This window comes from Castanea sativa, chromosome 8, assembly GCF_040712315.1.
Source record: "Castanea sativa cultivar Marrone di Chiusa Pesio chromosome 8, ASM4071231v1".
Classification (NCBI taxonomy): Eukaryota; Viridiplantae; Streptophyta; class Magnoliopsida; order Fagales; family Fagaceae; genus Castanea; species Castanea sativa.
Window position 1 is genome coordinate 16,310,362 of NC_134020.1, and position 11,334 is coordinate 16,321,695.

At 33.5% G+C, this 11,334-nt stretch overlaps 1 long non-coding RNA gene across 4 annotated transcripts; it reads right to left on the bottom strand.

Annotated features, from left to right (window-relative positions):
- Positions 1 to 1,059: 1,059 nt before the first annotated feature.
- Positions 1,060 to 7,412, bottom strand: LOC142606652 (uncharacterized). 4 transcript variants are annotated; one of them, XR_012839138.1, is made up of 6 exons: positions 7,004 to 7,412; positions 6,771 to 6,823; positions 5,999 to 6,067; positions 5,187 to 5,242; positions 2,975 to 4,582; positions 1,060 to 2,871 (listed from the first exon to the last, which is right to left on the bottom strand). It is a non-coding gene; the product is annotated as an uncharacterized LOC142606652 (long non-coding RNA). The 4 variants fall into 4 exon arrangements; XR_012839140.1 differs by lacking the exon at positions 5,999 to 6,067 and having other exon boundaries at positions 1,061 to 2,871; positions 2,975 to 3,084; positions 4,149 to 4,582; XR_012839139.1 differs by lacking the exon at positions 5,999 to 6,067 and having other exon boundaries at positions 1,061 to 2,871; positions 2,975 to 3,084.
- Positions 7,413 to 11,334: the final 3,922 nt, after the last annotated feature.

Consider the following 11,334-nt stretch of genomic DNA (forward strand, 5'->3'; position numbering starts at 1 on the left):
GAAATTGAGCGTTTCATCTGCAAAGACTATAACATATCAACTCAGATGATTTGTCTTGATCATGGAAATGAAGATTTCTAGTTGGTCTGTTGATATGTTTTAAGAGTTAAGACATATTGAACTGGACTGCTGTGAGATTTATTATTCTTCTAACGACTGTCAAATGAATAATAAATCTCACGACTTCTATTTACATAAACTCTTAATCTTGAGAGAATAATGGACTTGATCATGAGGTGTAGGTTATTTTGATATATCAGGAGTGAGATCTAAAAGTCACGATCAAAACCTCAGTATGTTGGACAGCCACATTTAGTGTTGATGGAACATATATTCTCAAAATGGAATTCATAGTCTCTTAACGGAGATACAAAATATTCCCTTGAGATAAGTTTAATGGGTTTGTTTATTCAAAGAGTTGGGCCCAACCACTTTAGTAAGGAGTTACTAAAGTATATATTTATGGAATTGAATTTGATAAATATATAATGAATAACATAAATGATTAAATTGTGTACTTAAGGATTAAGATGTAGTAATCTTCAAAGTGGCAGTCTACATTCATGACTTTGTATTACTACGAATATTTTATGAAGGGGTTGCATGTACAATAAAGTCTTGAGATATAATTTATAGATAAGGCCTAAAGTGCAACTATATTTATATAGTGATATTAAATATAGTTAATAGTAACTTTGGACTTGTCAAGAGTTAATAGAAAAGCCCAAGGCCCATTGGAGCTAGTGTCTTATTGATCCCTTTTGGTCCCACTCCAAGCCACACACAAGAGCCCAATTGGAATGACCCAAAAGGTTAGCCCAATTAGATAATCAATTCTATATAAGGAGAGAAACATAAAGAATTTCGTTAAGGGGGTTTTCATAAGACATTTTCATAAGTGTTTTCATATAAGGAATGAAATGGTTTGTATGTGAGTGTTAAACACTCTCATATTCTCTCATTGAAAACTGATTGAGAGACCACACATCTTGGGCATTAAGTGGGATTGGAGTGAAGATTAAAAGTGTTCCCAAGTGCTTTTGATCTTCGGTTATGAATTTCACCGCACCAAGGTACGCTTTCTTGTTCTTGAATTATGAACCTTACATAGTACATGTTATTAATTGCGAATGAAGTAAATCTGTTAATTTTTCGCTGCGTATGTTTTGTATGAAATACAAACACATATTTTCCATGTATTTTCCAATAGTCTACCCAATGCACCTATGCCCTCCAAGCTCCTACTCCAACAAAGCTTCTCGGAACCGTGTCTTGTCTAGCTTTCCAGATCTCGCAATGCGCCCGATTGCATCCGCCAAAACTTAGCTTCTTCCAATACTTCCCAGCAGCACCAAAAACTCACTGGACACTCAGTATGGGTGTGGTAAATGTTTGGGCTATCAACCTCTCAAGGGTATAGAAATGGAGAGGTAGGAGTAGAAGAAAACCACAATGGTGTGTAAAATTATGGGCATGACAATCTCACACTCTCAAGGGTTGAGGCTAGGGTTTTCTCTTTTAAAAAGTGCTCTACTCAATATGTGGGTAATGATGGTATATATAGTGTGTATGAGGATGTAGTGGAGCAGATAAGAAAAAATAGCAAAACAGACTGTTTAACGGGTATCTCATAGGAATGCTTTACCTGCAAGACACTCGCGAAAACCAGCTATCACCATTTGTCATGACTCTTCGCATTCCAGTCATGTGCAAAGCACATGCATCATTTCGCGGGATGCTTAGTCGCGAGTTACCTGCGAAAAATCTTCTGTCTTCACATGCTTGAGTCTTCACACTCTCTCTCTCTATCACACAATCCTTACAATAAAATCTCACATAAAGTACAAGGTATAAAAGATTGAACAAAATTACAATCAAATTTGGCATGGAATAAAAGCCAACACAAAACAGTTGTAAATCCCAACTTTACACCAACCAAGATAATCTATATTGATTCATTCATAAACTCAACAGCTATATAATAGCCATTTGTAATACACGAGTATTTAAGCACTTGAATAAAATATAAAATGTTATATAACCATGGCCAAGAAACTCATCTATTCCAGAACATGATAAAACAAATATAATATACAATAATCAAATGACAATCTGCCTGTATATTCATAACAATCACAAAAAACCAATTAGTTCTAAAAGTTCTTAATGGTTACTAACAAGGAAATCTTCGAAGCAGTGCAAATTTCCAAAGCAAATCATCGTCGCAAACGGATATCATACACGAGCCAAACCATAAATCATAATACCATGCATAATTCACAAATCCTCTCGCAGAATCAGACGCAAGCACCAGCGATTGATTCAAATGATTTGAAACACACGAAATTTTTTTCCAATCGACACAAAATTAAATTATGAAAAGGTGATGTATATAACTCTGATGTCAAATGGTAAATAAATACTAAAACTTAGTGGACAAAATGAAAAGGTATAATTGTTTGGTATTTTTAAATGTATACGTGACATTAATTTATGTAGCCACGTGGCGTAATGAGGAGTGGTCAACAAAAAATCAAACGTTTCGACTATTAGTTATTACTAGTGTTTAACTCGCGCAATGCGCAGGATCATTTTACGAATTAAAATACTTTGCATTCAACATAAACTTAGTTCTCCCATTTCCACTGCATACATTCAAACTTAAATAATGTAGTATATTTAGACATATAGTATCCAATATTCCCAAAAAATGTTAAAACATTAGTATCTTTAAATCACGTCATGTGTGTCATTCCCTTCTCAAAGGGGCCTCTTGGAGGAACGCATGGTGGAACACATGAAATGAGTTCGAACAAAGGGAATTTTCCATAATGCTCCTAATGCAATATCTTCAAAAAAATTTAATATTTCCTGTCAAAGAACATTTTCGTTTTTATGAGCTTCCACACCTAAGGGAAAATAGCGTTTATCTAAAAAAAAGAATTTCTCTTTAAGAAAATAAAACTTAACTTACATTTGAGCATCATGTCAAGCTTTCGCAATGCAAGAAGATTGACATAAAAATCTGAACTTAGTGCATATTTACAATGAGTTATTTGCCTGTAAGCCTCCTTTAACAACCACCTATTCTAGAAAAAAAATTTGTTGTTTATTATAACCAAATATACACATCAATATTTATGCCAAATCAATATCTAATTTCTTGTTTCTATTGAAATGAAATTGTTATTTAACTAGAAAAAAAAACATGGGATAACTTTCAAAAATATTATCTATTTAAACAACATATAAAGTGAAGAAATTGCACCCTAGAACTACATGCATATTTAGTGGAGGACCACAATCAAACGTTATTATGATCCTTTGTAAATTTTGAAAAATTGATCAAAGAAAGCTTCTAAATAAACCACTATAGGCAATATTTATCACAAAGATAGACACCTTCTAAATGTGTACATTCTACAAATTTCAAAAGTATGCATTCAATAGGTACTGTGCCATTAGAACCAAAATCAAATGTCATATCAAATAACTTCAGCTTCATATCGAAGCCATAAACCAAGCATAATTTAAGATATAGAAATTACAAAGTAACTTTTTTATAAATTAATCCAAGGATTTGTATACAAATATTTTCTACATTCGATACTCCATCCATATACTTAGCTTAAATTTAGAAATACCCTTTCCCCAACTCATTGTAGGTAATTTGTAAAAGAGGGAACAGTGAGTTATTTAACCAAATAAATTTAAGTGTCATATTGTATAGATGTTGCCCTCGGCCTCATCAATAATAGATAGATAACCAAAACTAACCTAGCCCAAATACCCAAAATGGCATAAGTTTCATGAAAATGGCAATGATTCATTATAACATTTATCCTTAACTCCAAAAATTGCAAATGACTTCAATAAAACAAAAAAGAAGCACCAATTCACTTGAAGTTAAATAAGGACAGCACTAAGAGCTAAAAAAAATCAAAAGAACATGTTGGACTTAGGAAGCACTAATTGGATATGCTGCTTGTGATTCTCTTTTCAATGTTTTATTTTTTTATTTTTGGGCAGTGAGTTTTTGTCATTTTAGCAGGCAGAACATAAATAGTATGTGTATATTGTGGTGATTCTTTTATAAACTTTCTTCCAAATTATCTTTAACCCTTAATAGTTATAAACAAATTATTCACCTGGAAAAAATAACCACTTAATTTGTTTCCACGTGTCAATTAGAAATTGATACATCATACAGCCAACATCGGTATGAGCAACAATAAAGAAACTCGATGAATGCAAGCTATGTATCTGCAAGAGCTTTCAACCAACTTTTCCCACATTTAATTGTTTCTAATCTCAAACAAACACAAAAATAAATTATAAATTCATCAAGTTAGAAATATAATTAATCAATTTTCTTTCAAGAATTTTGTCAAACATGATGGATTTAGAATATAATATATACTTACTCCTAAGATCTTTGTAATGTGAATCCACTATAGAAATTTCGCCTCCATTGGAGTTTTGATTGTGACCCAATCCATATAGACACATGGGTTTGTGCTATGATGGCACATGACATGGAAGAGCTCAATCTATTAGTTAGGCTTCTCCCTCACGGATTTTTCTACGTGCCCAACGAAAGCAGATTATTTAATCAAATCAGTTTTAGGCTATCCAAACAGTATCAAATTTGACAGCTTTTCTTAATCACACCAGCATGTAACATATTTAAAACTAAACCACTCACCTAAAGACCAAATAATAGATATATATTATTCCATTTCAATATTTAGATAGTTGCTCAAAACCATAACCCTCAATAAATATAAGACACGCAAACTAAGATTACTGTGTCTACGGAAAAAAATAGAAGACAAAATCATAAAATAGAGAGAATGAAAAAAAAAAAAAAAAAGGGGATCCAACCATGGATGGAGTTTCCATTAAGATATTTTGACATCATAATGCTTCAAAATTGGTTAAGATTTCCAGGACTAAAAATTCACATTTTACGGTACAACTTAAGAGGTCCAAACTTAATTAAGTAGATATTTATGTCCAAAAAAGAGATTAATTGATTTGAAGAAAGGAACAAAAACCAATTTGATGAAGCAACCCAACTCAAGTTCCAACTTCCAACCCAACCAAATCTTAATCAAAATTAAAATGAAATCAAATCTTAAATAAAAAAAGTGAGAGAGAGAGAGAGAGAGAGAGCTAAAACTTACATCAAGCAAAGTATTTAACTCTGAAGAGAAGCAAATAGTTTGTTTTGGGCTTTAATCTGTAGAAAGAAATAAAATTCCAGTTAATTACTACAGCTATAACAAATATAAGAAAACAGCCTAAGGTTAATGACTTTCATCAAGCAAAGTAAACATATACATATGTGATTGTATATGGAGAGCAGCAACATTATGAAAAAAGCAATTTGCAAATGAAACTAATACATATTGCTGCATAATGTGTCCCTCTAAGTGCAAGCTTTCTACTAAAGAAGGCCATATTGTTCCTCTTCCTAAGAATATGAGTCCACTTACATTGCACATTACATATGATCTTCCTATTACAATAAAGTGGCTAAAAAGATATAGAACAAAAATAATGGTAAAAATAATCAAACATGCAGTGATGCTGGAGACTTTGGGCTTGGGTTGGAAGATGTTGGTTTTGATTGAATTTTGAGAAGGGAGAGACACGAGGAGGAAATAAATGGGTAATTATTCTGTTTACAAAGAAAATGAAGAGGATGGATAGAAATAGCAGAAGCAAATAAAACTTGACAAATTTATTAATGGGTGAAAAGCAATGGATTTGCAAAATAGGAAGAGGCAGAATAGGAGGAGGTGAAAACTAAAAAGTGATGGGTTTGTGTAATTGAGGGAGACAGATGTTCGAGTATGCTAAAAAATATGAAACTATTCTCACAAAATCTAATTATATATTACAATGTCCTTAAAATAAAATAAAAAAATTTCCGGCAAACATACAAAAAATAAAATAATAGATGCAAGAAACCGTTGTTTGCAAGGGACTAAACTAAATGTTGTGGTGGGCATAAATTACAAAGCGATTTGTTGGGAATTTTCTTACATTCAACTCTCTATACCTGCAAATAAAAATACAGCTTAAATTAAATAAAAAAAAAACAAAAAACAAAACAGCGGTATTCCAATGAATCTTATGTAAGGTATGGACTTTTGAGCAAAGGGAACCATTCAAATTGAACGTGATCTAAGATCTACCATCTAAAAGTGGATTTAATGATACACACTTTGCAGTTTTGAGTCCATCAAAGCAACAAACATACATGCATGAACATCACAACACAGATAGCAATATAACAATCCAATGCACAAAGTAAATTTGAATGATCAAAACCCACTACGGATCCAACCCCATCAATCTATAATTTCAGTTTCTAATTCACCCATATTCCAATTCTACGCATCAAGTATTAAAATAATAATAACAATTATATGCAAGCTTAGAACCAATAAAAAAATCAGCAGGCATTAATTGTAAATGTTTATACGATCATCAACCTAACAACATTTTCAGCACACAAAAAAAAGAAAAGAAAAAGAAAACAGATTATGAGAATATCAGAAACCTTTACAGATCATACCCAAACCTAAGCCTAAATTAAAATAATCTCAATAACAATATATATACACATCGCAATCATTGTAGAAGTATAATTTATTGGAACCTGATAGTGGTCTTTAATAAGGTTTCAGTGAAAATTAATATTGATTGCGGTATTTACACTGTGAGTTTGTTTTACGATTTTTGGGAAAAGAAATCAGTACCTTGATTTGATGAAATTAGAGACTCTAGATTGTGGAAAGATTCCACTTCATCTCTGGAGAGAAAGAAATTGAATGATTTAATTCCAAAATAGACGAATTGAAAAAAATCTATTACCGAAAAATTAAAAAAAGAATAGTCACATATTAAAACCTGATTTCCTTAGCCCTAATTTTTTAATCCAAATCTAGAACCAAATTGAAAAAATTGAAAGCATATAACAGATCTAATTTACCTAAAAAAAATCAGAGAAAGAATAGAACCCATCGGAGGCGTTGTTTGTGGGCAGAGGGGACTTTTACTCTGATCCTAGTGAGAGAAACAGAGAGGCATTCTGTCAGAAACAGAGAGGTGTTCTCTTCTTTCTTCGTGTCCCAGGATTGCCTCTCTCTTTTTCTGTTTCTTTCTCCGTTTCTTCATCACCTCTCTCTTTTTCTGTTTCTTTCTCCGTATATTCATCGCCTCTCTCTTGATTTCATCACCTCTCTCCTCAGTCCCCACTCTGTGCCTTCTCTGTTTACCGTTTTGCCAAGGTTTTGAGTCTACAAAATCGTTTCTTGAAACATTTTAATTTCACCACCTCTCTTTCTCTGCTTCTTTCTCTGAGTACTCATCGCCTCTCTCTGTTTCTATCTTGGTGTATGTCTAGGTTTAACCGGCCAAAATTGAGAATTAACATTGTTTGCCAAAGAATATAATTAGCAGACACTGTTTTCAAACTATATTTCATACTAACATCTCGAGTCTAAAAAGACTCGATTTTTGGCCTAAAAATCAAGTCTTTAAGGGTCGATTTTCATGTTCTTATCGGGTTTGAGTTGACACTTTTTCCACGTGGCGTTCACCTGGAAATCAAGTCTTAGAGACTCGATTTATATCTATAAAACAAAGATTTTCAAGTGTTTGGAGTTCAAAACACAGATCAACCACCACCAAATACAAGCACAGACCAGCTACTATCAACCCACAAATTTGAGCATTAATCCAACAATTCAGTACAAATCCAACCAAATCCACCTCCAACATGTTAGGATGTGTGCCCTTAAATCTTATTGTATGATGCTATGTATAACATTATGTATGACTTAATATTGTGTTTAATAAAGTTATTGTATTATTATCTAAAATAATGGTAACATGAATATTAGGAAATTATCATATAGTCCATGAAATGCATAGTATGTGATTTATGTGAAAAGTCACAGAAGATATAAATCATAAGTTCTTCGTAAACTCAGAATTTATAGATCGTAGTCGGTGATGAAATTGGGCATTTCATCTGTAAAGACTATAACGTATCAACTAAGATGATTTGTCTTAATCATGGAAGTGGAGACTTTTAGTTGATATGTTGATATGTTTTAAGAGTTAAGACATATTGAACTGGACTGCTATGAGATTTATTATTCTTCTAACGACTGTCAAATAAATAATAAATTTCATGACTTCTATTTACATGAACTCTTAATCCTGAGAGAATAATGGACCTGATCATGACGTGTAGGTTGCTTTGATATATCAAGAGTGAGATCTAAAGTAACGGTCAAAACCTCAGTATATTTGGCAGCCACATTTAGTGTTGATGGAACATATATTCTCAAGATTGAATTCATAATCTCTTAACGGAGATATAAAATATTCCCTTGAGATAAGTTTAATGGGTTCAGTTATTTAGAGAGTTAGGCTTAACCACTTTGGTAAGAAATTACTAAAGTATATATTTATGAAATTGGATTTCATAAATATATAATGAATAACTTTAAAGAATTAAACCGAGTACTCAAGGATTAAGATGTAGTAATTTTCAAATTGGCAGTCTATATTCATGACTTTGTATTACTATAAATATTTTATGAAGGGGTTGCGTGTACAATAAGGTCTTGGGATATAATTTATTAATAAGTCCTAAAGTGCAATTATATTCATATAGTGGAATTAAATATAATTAATGGTAACTTTGGACTTGTCAAGAGTTGACAGAAAAGCCCAAGGCCCATTGTAGCTAGTGTCTTATTGGTCCCTTTTGGTCCCACTCCAAGCCACACACTAAAACCCAATTGGAAATGCCCAATAGGCCAGCCCAATTAGATAATCAGTTAGTTATAAAGGGAGAAACATACAAAAAAAAATTTAGTAGAAAAAGAATAATAGAGAGACATCATTGTGAAATGATGTGTATGTGTGAATAAAGCCACTCGATAATTCTCCCTTAGAAACTGATTGAGAGACCATACTTCTTGGGCGTAAAGTGGAATTGAAGTGAAGATTAAAAGTGTTCCCAAGTGCTTCTAATCTTTGTTTTGAATTTCTCCACACCAAGGTACGCTATCTTGTTCTTAAATTTTGAAATTACCATAGTGCATGTTATCAATCATGAATGAAATAGATCTATGTTTGTTGCTTCCGTTATGTGTTTTTGTATGAGATACAAAAACCAGATTTTCCAACACAACAACCACCTAATATCCAGATTAAAAAATAAAAACCCTAAAACCCATAACCCATTTGGCTTGTTGATCAAGGTTCTCTACAAGAAAATCCATAAACCCACGACCCTAATACTTGATGCTTGGGTTGGGTGGATCGGGTGGCTATGGGTTGATGCTTGGGTCGCGCGGTTATGGGTCTGGCGTGGTGGTGATGTGGTCTGGCTAGATTGGGCGATTTAGGTGGCTGTGGGTTAATGATTGGGTTGCGCAGCATGGGTCTGGCGCGGTGGTGCGGTGGTGGCATGGTCTGGCTGGATCGGGCGGTTTGGGTGGCTGTGGGTTGGCTGGATTGGGTGGCTGTGAGTTGATGCTTGGGTCGTGCGGTGTGGGTCTGGCGTGGTGGTGCAGTGGTGGCGTGGTCTGGCTGGATCGGGCGGTTTGGGTGGCTGTGGGTTGGCTGGATCGGGTGGCTGTGGGTTGATGCTTGGGTCACGCGACGTGGGTCTGGTGCGGTGGTGGCGTGGTCTGGCTGGATCGGGCGGCTGTGGGTTCTTTGGCTTCTAGTCAAGTCTGCATGGTGGTGTAGGGGTTTGTCGTGGTCTGATGAGAAGGTGGGGTGGAGTGGGGTGGGGTGGGATGGGGGGAATGGTGTACATGAGAGAGTTGAACATGTTCTAATTGTTTTGTAAAGGTGGGCTTATAAATCGAGTCTTAAAGACCACATGAAAAAAATGTCAAATCAGGCGTGATTAGAACATGAAAATCGACCCTCAAAGACTCGATTTTTAGGCCCAAAATCAAGTCTTTTAAACTCGAGATGTCAGTAAAAATATAGTTTTGTAACAGTGCGTACTAATTATATTGTTTGGCAAACAGGATTAATTCCCAATTTTGGCCAAGTTTAACCGGTTATTTATTTATTTATTTAATAATGAGAGGCTTTTAAATGGTGTTGTAGCATTACCAAACAATGTAATGTATTGTTTTATTAAGTTAAACGTGTCTGAATTTTAGATAGGCAGTTATCCTATTTGTCAGCTCCTTCTTAATTGTAGGAATCCACTTTCTCTCAGCTTTTGCTATTATATATATATATATATATATATATATATATATATATATATATATAGATAGATAGATAGTTAGATAGAGAGATAGATAATAATAATAATAATAATAATAATAATAATAATAATAATAATAATAATATAGTTTAATAAATGTCTAAAATGTATAGCTGTTAACAAAATATTTTAGCTATATGATTTTATTTTACAAGTTCAATTTTGGTGTTGTAGTAAAATAACCCAAGATTAAATTATATATTGTACTCAATATCTTTCTCACGCACGCACAGGTTAGCGACTAGTCTATATATATATAACTGAAGCCTTTGCTCTCTCCACGATTTTCTACTTCAGCATTACTTAAATGAAAAAAAAGCAAAAATTCTGATTTTGCTATAAAATTGGTTTTAAACAAAATTATTTAACTTTTTATTTAAATATATTAGTCATCCAATTCTAACATAGAGAACTCTGTGACAGCCTTTGAATCTACCTTTAAACTATACACTTATACTATACTACTACATATAGGGTCATATTTGTATAAACAAGTTAATCTTAATTATCAATAGAAAAGATACAAACCGACATATGCTCTACCAGTGGTATAAGTATAACACAAAACCTAATCCTATTATAATATGTATTCTCTCTCTCTCTTTCTCTCTCTCACACACACACACACACACACACACACACACACACACACACACACACACACACACACACACACACACACATATATAGTCCCCAGGACCCCAACTTAGTTCATCAACTTCATACTTTTTAAGAATTCCAATCTTTTCTAAATTTTCTTTGCGCTGAGTTTGGTACTAGGGTTTGAAGATGGCAAAAGTTATAGGAAAAGTTCAGCGAATGTTTGCAAATCTACGAATGAAGAGCAAGAAAAACCTCACGGCCATGCATGTGGGTGAAAAGCGTAAACTATATGTGATTCCTAACCAATACTTGTCTTCCATAATGTTTCAAGAATTACGCTGTCAACTTAAGGCGGAGGAGAAGATCGAGGTTGGGAATAAAGAGCCAATCACTTTGCCTTACTCTACATG